Source organism: Notothenia rossii, assembly GCF_949606895.1.
Source record: "Notothenia rossii genome assembly, chromosome: 1".
Lineage (NCBI taxonomy): Eukaryota > Metazoa > Chordata > Actinopteri > Perciformes > Nototheniidae > Notothenia > Notothenia rossii.
Window position 1 is genome coordinate 77,229,143 of NC_136912.1, and position 8,123 is coordinate 77,237,265.

General features: G+C 39.2%; 1 protein-coding gene and 1 long non-coding RNA gene across 4 annotated transcripts in view; one reads left to right on the forward strand and one right to left on the reverse strand.

Moving 5' to 3' along the window:
- Positions 1 to 8,123, reverse strand: part of pde4ba (phosphodiesterase 4B, cAMP-specific a) — a 161,237-nt gene that overhangs the window by 43,041 nt on the left and 110,073 nt on the right. The window lies entirely within an intron of this gene.
- The window catches only part of LOC307037059, a 20,806-nt gene continuing 18,330 nt past the window's right edge, over positions 5,648 to 8,123 (forward strand). Inside the window, exon 1 of the long non-coding RNA XR_013807593.1 lies at positions 5,648 to 6,937. This is a non-coding gene — a long non-coding RNA (uncharacterized lncRNA). The remainder of the gene's footprint in view (positions 6,938 to 8,123) is intronic.

An 8,123-nucleotide genomic window follows, 5' to 3' on the forward strand; every position in this document is an offset into this window, starting at 1 on the left:
ACTAATTTGTCCCCGGAGAAAGATGAGTGAACTGTTGCAGAATAAAAAGCCAGTGGGGGGTTTCTTAATACCTGGGCCTGTGTGTACAGTAGGTCTGTGTATGTGTGTGTGAGGAAGTTGCTGCTGTCACAGTAGCATGTTCCCTCCTTAGTGTTATAATCCTGCACTTCTGGGACTTCCTTCGATGGACAGAAAGGTATCACATGGGCAGGCAGGCGAACACACGCACACACACCCACCATGCATTTACATTCATAAAACAATCACACACTTGTTTTAGATTAAATCACTAGTTGTTTTGCTTCATGTGTACACATCAGCAGACACGCACATCCAGAGTGATCCTGCAAAAAGCAAAGTTTGATGCATTTCTGGATACAAAGCTGGTGCTCATCCTACGTCTGATTCAGAAAAAAAGACGCCCCGTGGTGCGTTACACTAGCCCTGCCTTTTAGTAAAGGTTTAAGCTGATATATAAATCTAATTAACTTGTTGAATTGTATTATATTATACTGAGAGGCGTTTCTATAAAATTGTCCACTGTATTAATATCAATGAGGGTAGGCCAAATAACAGAAACACCTCTCTGAATAACAAAGAGATACAATTGTTTATTATTAAGAAGGGCTTTAAGACTTTAAGTTGAATTATATGATCAGTTTTCCTGCCTGAGTCCCCACCCAATTGTATTTGTTTGTTTGTTTGTTTGTGAGCAGCATTACAGAAAAAACAACTGCTTGATTTTCATTAAACTAGGGCAAAGCATGGGCCGATTGGAACCCATACAACTTTGGACCCCAGACCCAACTAAGGAGCATGTGATTGGCCTTGGTGGAGCTCCGCCACCTTTGGTTGACATTGTTGTTCTTCTGCAGTTCATTCAATTGTTTTATAAAATACTCAACCCAATAGAATTGTAATCAATACTTCATTGTGAAATAATTGAAAAATGATGCTCTTCCTACATGAGCCACAGGCTGTTGCTATCATTCATTCAGCTATTCTTACAGTAAACACACGCACACCCACCTAACCTGCATAAGGCTCTGAATCTTCCACATAGTCGGTGGATAAACTAACACACTGCCTGGCAAACATCTCCACGCTACTTGTTTACCTTGCAAAGCTGTTGCAGTAAATCAGAGGGGAAAATATTCAGCAGATATCACACACTTTCCTGTCAGTGGTCTAAGCTTTTACCGTCAGAGAAACTCAAACCCTCTCATCATCACATTAGTTCTGTCTCTAAGATTTGCCCTCATACCCTGCCCAGTGACCAGACATTCTGCCTTAACACCTGCAGCTGATTGAGTAGGGGTTGAGAAATGTTGCATCCAGGGGGGATTTTGTCTTTATTTAATGGAACTAAATCATATTTTGGGCCTAAAATCTGTCTTCAAACCTTCATACTTGGCAAAATAAGGTTGCTCTACGAGGTCATATTTGTGGGTCTGCACAGTAGCCAGACCTCTCTAGTAGCCCCCCCTGATGCTATTTGAGAGCACAGGAGCGGGAAGTAGTTAAGATGGCAGGTAACACAAGACACCCTGGGACATAAATACTGAGACTTATTAGCTACCAACTCAGAGTGAAGCAGCGCCAAACAAATGTTTTTCTCAATATTAAAGAAGGCCCAGAAGAGAGGAAAGAAAGAGAAAGAGGAGGTGGGGGGGTTACGGAGGTAGAGCATGGCTCTGACCAGAATAGAGTAAGGGTTGGAGGCAAAGGAGGGAGTTGCTGTCATGGCAACTGCTCATGTTGGCATTTTGTGGACATGCACAGCTGAGTGTGAGGCGAGAGACAGAGTGAGAGGTTGACAGATACTGTATCTGTGACATTTAAGCATGGTAGCCCTGCTATAATTCCCCATTGAACTGATGCCATATCAAAACCAAGATGTTGGCAGCAGTCAAGCATTACCTCAACAGCTAAACGTGGTGTGTTGCCCCTTAGGGAATGTATATGTTGTTATTGCTGAAACGTTATTTTAAGGTCTCGATGAAAGCATTAGTAAATTCTTATCAAACCTTTCGTTGAAAAATTATTGAGTTAACAGCATCCACATGACAGCTCCACAGTCGTCAAATTTTCATCTCTGTACTTTTGAGATACAGCCTAATTTCAGTAAAGCAATTTCATTTATTGTGCATTAATGATATGTGCCATTTTCAACAGAAAAACAAAACACTTAATGCCAGATATTTTCTCTTGAAAATAAATAGTAAGTACAGTAAGTAGTAGGTTGACATACATAACCTTTCTTATACTCAAGATAGACCCCGCTTATATGTAGTTGTAGCACCAACTAAATATGAGTTATAGATCAGGCCTTGGGTGTAAAGTGGGGGAGGGGTCAATGGCCCCTTGCAAAACTTTCTACCCCCCTACTTTAGGAGCAATGGCTCAGACACAGCTATCTCCAAACGCAGCCTTAAGTAGGATTTTACACACTTGACCCCCTTGCTTGGCTCACTGACAGTTTTGAAACTCAATTTGATATCCCCTTCACACCTGTTACGTTTCGTGATTGCATCTTGCATGGTTTGCAATGCTATCTGGTGACAAAATCCTTCCTCAGACCCAAAGACAGAAATATAAACACCTGGAAAAGTACTCAATGCCTATGTGGTAGTTCCAGGTAAAGCATGTCTCCAGGAGCTGATGACATGTGCTCCTGGAGACTCACACAGGTGAGTACCAGCATCGCAGAAGCGTCTGGTGATCACGCATTGCTCTTGAACAACACGCATGTTGTTCATACATATACACTTGTGTTAGTGAGATGACTACACTGGTCTCCCTGGGAGATATTCTCTTATATTTGGAGTCTGCTCGCTGCGTTGTTGAAGAGCCGCAGACAGGTGCACCTCTGAGGAGGACTTATGCTACTGGAACAATTTGGCTTTAGCTTGAAGTGTCATATGACAACCTATTATAGATTCTGGTAAATAAATGCCTGCATACACATAGCCTCTTTGTGTCTGTGTGCGTTTATATTATGTGGTGTAAAAGCACATCGAAAAGCTGTGGTTCTGCATATATCTTTATAATGACGCCTCTGAAGCGATGCACATTTCCTGCAGCATACAGTGATGATAACCACATGATCACACACCAAAAATAAAATGTTGACAGCCGACAGATAGCACGTAGGCTTTTAAGATAACTGTTTAAATAGATAATACCAATGTGGTGGAACGAACAGCAACACTCTCTGTGTGAGTTCTATGCATGGTTGAAGTGCAACAGATTGTACAACATCTGTGCTTTCAAGAAAAATGGAAATAATATATTATTTTAGACTAAACTAAAGTAGCAGAAGCTAGTCAATGTATTTTCATTCCGTATCAATTCATAATTATTCCAATTACACAGCCTTCCTCGGGCGCAAATATGCTTGTTTAGAACAGCAAAACCTGAACATTTTGCTCATGTGTTGTCAACAATAAAGATCAAATGTTTTTGTATTGAAATTAGGTTTTTCAGCGGCATAATCTTGCACTGCAGTTACTAGTGGAGATTTAGGGGAAAAGGCTGATTTATTCAATCTACTAGGTCAGCAAGATTGGTCAAATCTATATGACCCACCAATCCTGATGATAGAGGTTTGACTTTTGCACCGCCTGGCTTTATCAATTGCTTATTAATCTTTAAAAAAATTATTCTGGTTTACTCAAGATTTAAGTGAATGTTAAACAAAAATAAACAACGGTACACACTGTCAGTCATGCAACAGTAATAAGAGGGGGAAAGGGTCCTGTGACAGGATAATCTGTTTAGTTTCTCTGTTTGCTTTTCGCATAAGATCCTTCAGTTTCTCCATATCTTCATCATATCTTCTCCTGACTTCTTTTCCTCCCTCCTCAAGACAAAGTCTCTCCTGCCCTCTCACCTCATCACTCCACATCTCCTGTTTTCATCCCGCCTCCTGCTCTGTCTCTCTTTCCTCCTCCCTGTGACCTCCTCAGTGCATTCCTGCACACACTGGGACACTGTCAGGTGCACAGAGTGTAGGGTTGATTGAGGCTACCATTGAAAATATTCATAAAGAGATTGATGAGGTTCTTTGAATCCATCGCCCTTTGAAACCTGCTGAAACAGATGAAACTTATCTTATACATGTTTCTGAGCCTTTATGAAATGATGCAAGAAAGAATATGTTTCTAGTTCCTAAATGCAGCCAAGAGCAACACAAATAACCTTTTCCTGGTTGAATCCAGCACGATCTTAGGGGATTTTGCACAATGACTGATTCCACTTCAACATTTTGGGAAAGACATGGAACTGCTCATGAAGCATGATGAAAAGCAACTCATTCTAAAAAACACAAACATCTGGACCAAATCCCATGGCAAGTAATTGTTGAGATGTATATCAAAATTGAACTTGTTCAAACTATCTAAAGTCTTATCTGATCTACATGATCTGTGTCATCACCCCCTTCATGCTGTGAGAACAAAAACATGTTGTTCAGTATTTGTCCTGCCTTCTATCTCAATTCATGATGTACCTGTATGAGGGAACAAGTCTAAGTCACTTAAAGTGTCGGAAAATCAATACAATGCACTTAAAGAGTTTTGCGAGAGTTTTATAAAGTCATGTTTGCCTTTATTGGATAAATACAGTTGAGGACCAGAGATGGAAGAAGTACTCAGATTGTGTATTTAAGTAAAAGTGTTACTATCTTATGAAGCAAACTTTAAAGGGATTTGTCCCTTTATTGGATAAATACAGTTTAGGAGAAGTATGGTTTGCAACCTAAAGTGGGGCTGTAGGAAAAGTCAGTAACCCTAAAGTGTTCAGGGTACATCTCTGGAAATAAGAATGTTTGCACCAGATTCTGTATCTAATGAATCGAGGGAGAATGTGTTACTCGCAGGATAAAACCTTGACCTGGCAGCTCCTGCTGCACTCAAGGCTAAAAACAACATATTTTTAATCTGTGAAGCAAACAAATAACTTCCAAAGCATTGATTGCCACAGTTAGAAGCAACACTATTTGTATCAACTGTTGTGCTTCTTTATTACAAGCTTTGACCTACAGTATGGCCAAGTTAGTTCAGTAAGACCTTCCTGTTCAGATTAAGAGTCATTCATAAGAACAAACTGTCCACCCCCTAAACCCCGTGCCTACGTGTGTACCAAGTCACACACAGCAAATGTATGTTCAGTGTTTTTATAACCTTTTGCATAACTATTTCACATTGTTGAAATACCTTTCACCAATGCAGTTATCTCAGAGTTCTTTTTTAGTATTGACCAAACACAGGCTGCTAGCTTTGAAATAATATGCAGGGCTTATTTGGGGGAAAATGTCATGGGGGGGCTGTTCACATTATAAGAAAACAACAACACAATTGAAAGGCACAATGGGTTTTAAAAGGCTACTTGCTGACACCTTTCAACATTACTAAGCTACCAAACACATACACATACAGAGCCTATGTGACAAAGGTCGGAGAGCTCAAGAGCCCTTTGCCTCCACATATCCTGTATGATAGCATTTCATCGCAGAGGTCAACTTCACTAGGAAGTCAGGTCATACCTCAGTTAGGTTCTCACAGATAAAGGCTGAAGAAATGACACAGAATACTTCCTGGCTCTGTTATAACACCGTGACACAGAAGAGCTGCTTTGGGTCAGTGGATATGTATCTATTGTGTGGAATTTTTCATGCACATGTGCGAGCAGAACGCACAAACCTATTTTTTGATTGTGATATGATAGGAGCTCTGTATAAAAAGTGAGCCAATTTTTCAGTTTTCATTATAAGATTCAATAACCAGAGCATTGACAGACAATGACATGTATGGACCAAATAATAAAGGTTACATTCATATGACTTTAAGTCCATACAAGTTACGAATGATATAAACAGTGAACAGGTTTTAACTATCTATAGTCTTATCTGATTCACATGATCTGTGTCATCTCCACCTTTGTGTCGAGAGAAAAACAAAGGGTTGATCAGTATTTTTCCTGCCCTCTGTGTCATATGAGCAATGTCAAGGTGCATGTGTACGTGGGAATAAATCAAAATTACTTGTCTGCCAAATAATTCTGATACAGATTCATAAATTAAACTTTTTTTAAAGACATTTGTAGCTTTATTGGCTAAATAAAGTTATGGACTGACTGTAAACAAAGGAGAAAGAAAGAGATTTGAAATGCAACAGATATATTGAGCTGTTTTAAACCTGTTATAAGTGAAGTGTCTTAACCAGTGGACTACAAAGTTGCTCCATGAAGGCAAAACTGAAATGTCCCTATTCTAGCAGCTTCGAGAACAAGAGAAAGCATGCCTGCGAGTAATTAATTAATTAACTTACATATATCACATTTTGAATTGTCGTTTAATAGCATATACATAGTAAATTAATTAATTATATAGTCTATATAATACAAAATCTGACAACCTACTACTACCTATATCATATTATTGTATAAAATGGTACATTTAGGCCAGAGAATTTTGTTTTATCTTTGTGCTTTTAAATGTGTGAGCAAAGCATCTGAAGCACCTGCCTTGAGTCTCATGACAACAATTTGTTTATTAAGTTTGATTTGTTTTAATGAGTAGCATGCAAGATCTATAGTTTTGGCTGTATGTCTGTATCTGTCTGCTCTCAGAATACATTGATTTAATAGTGTGTTACATATTGTATTATTGTATCTGCATGTGCATGTTTGTGCAGTGTGTGGGCACAGACAATAGGCCTTTGTCTCACTGCATCCTATTTTTCTCCTGTTGGCTGACACAGTCATTCACACAAACACCAACACATACGCACCTCGTCTACACAACAGTTCACTCTGGCTTCCGTCAAGTTACAACAGTTTAGTCTTACTTCTCTTCCTGCCTCACACTTCCTGCCATTCCCCTCCCCTACGATGACGATGATGAGAGCGAGAGAGGGACAAACAGATGGATGAAAAGGTAAAAAAGAAAGACTCAGGCTGTGTGCGTGTGTGGGGGAGACAGCTGGACAGATGCTGGAAATGAATAAGATAGAGAGGGAAGCTGGTGGGTGAAGAAACGGAGGAAGGAATGGAGTAGATGTAGATGTGTGTTTTTATGAGAGAAACGTAGGAGGGGGTCTATAGAGGATGTGGCCTGAGATCATGGGATAAACACTGCGGAGGTTCTGTGGTGGACAGGTGTTGTTTAACACAACCAAATCATGCATTTGATATGAACCCTTCTACAGCAAAACCCTGCCATTTAATTTTTTTAAAACCAAAGTAGACACAGTACAAAAATGGTACTGTTGTGTCTTTAAAGACAACATTGGTGTTACTCTTCCTTTTTTATTAATATCATCAAATCTACTTAAGAGACCAAAGTAACAATACAGTAAATACATCTTTAATTAATCTGTAGCTACAGTATATCATGTGCCTTTGCACCATAAAACTCATGCTGTTATGATTCACTATTCGTCATCATTAACAATTAATTGTTCATTGTATGTTTTCCACAAAGCTGTAACCACACTATGATACAATAAGAAAATGAAAACGAAAATAAAAGTAAGAAAACTCAAAATAATAACGCTGATGCTATTGAAAACTTTTTAAGGAAAAATTCCTATTGCGTCTGAAACAAATCTCAATTTAATATTTGTTTAACAAGCTGAGAGGGAATACAACTACTCGAGTTGCCTTTAATGTGAGAAGGATGGTCCAAATGCAACAGCATTCATTTTGAATGGATTTTGGTTTTGAGAAATAAGATATATATTATGCTGTGGCAGGCAATACTTGTTATAATGGTTTATTCCTTGTCGGTTTAGGGTTATTTCGAGGAAATTGTTGATTTATAAATGAAATGTAAATAAAATGTCCGCCTGGTGATTTAATCACCTTGCAAGTCATTTCTAATGTCAAGATAATCTTTACACACATAGATTTTAGCACGCTGTGCGCACCTGCACACACACACACACACACACACACACACACACACACACACACACACACACACACACACACACACACACACACACACACACACACACACACACACACACACACACACACACACACACACACACACACACACACACACACACACACAGCACCTGATGAGCTGCGGTTTAGAAGAAGGAAGTGAAAATTCAGTC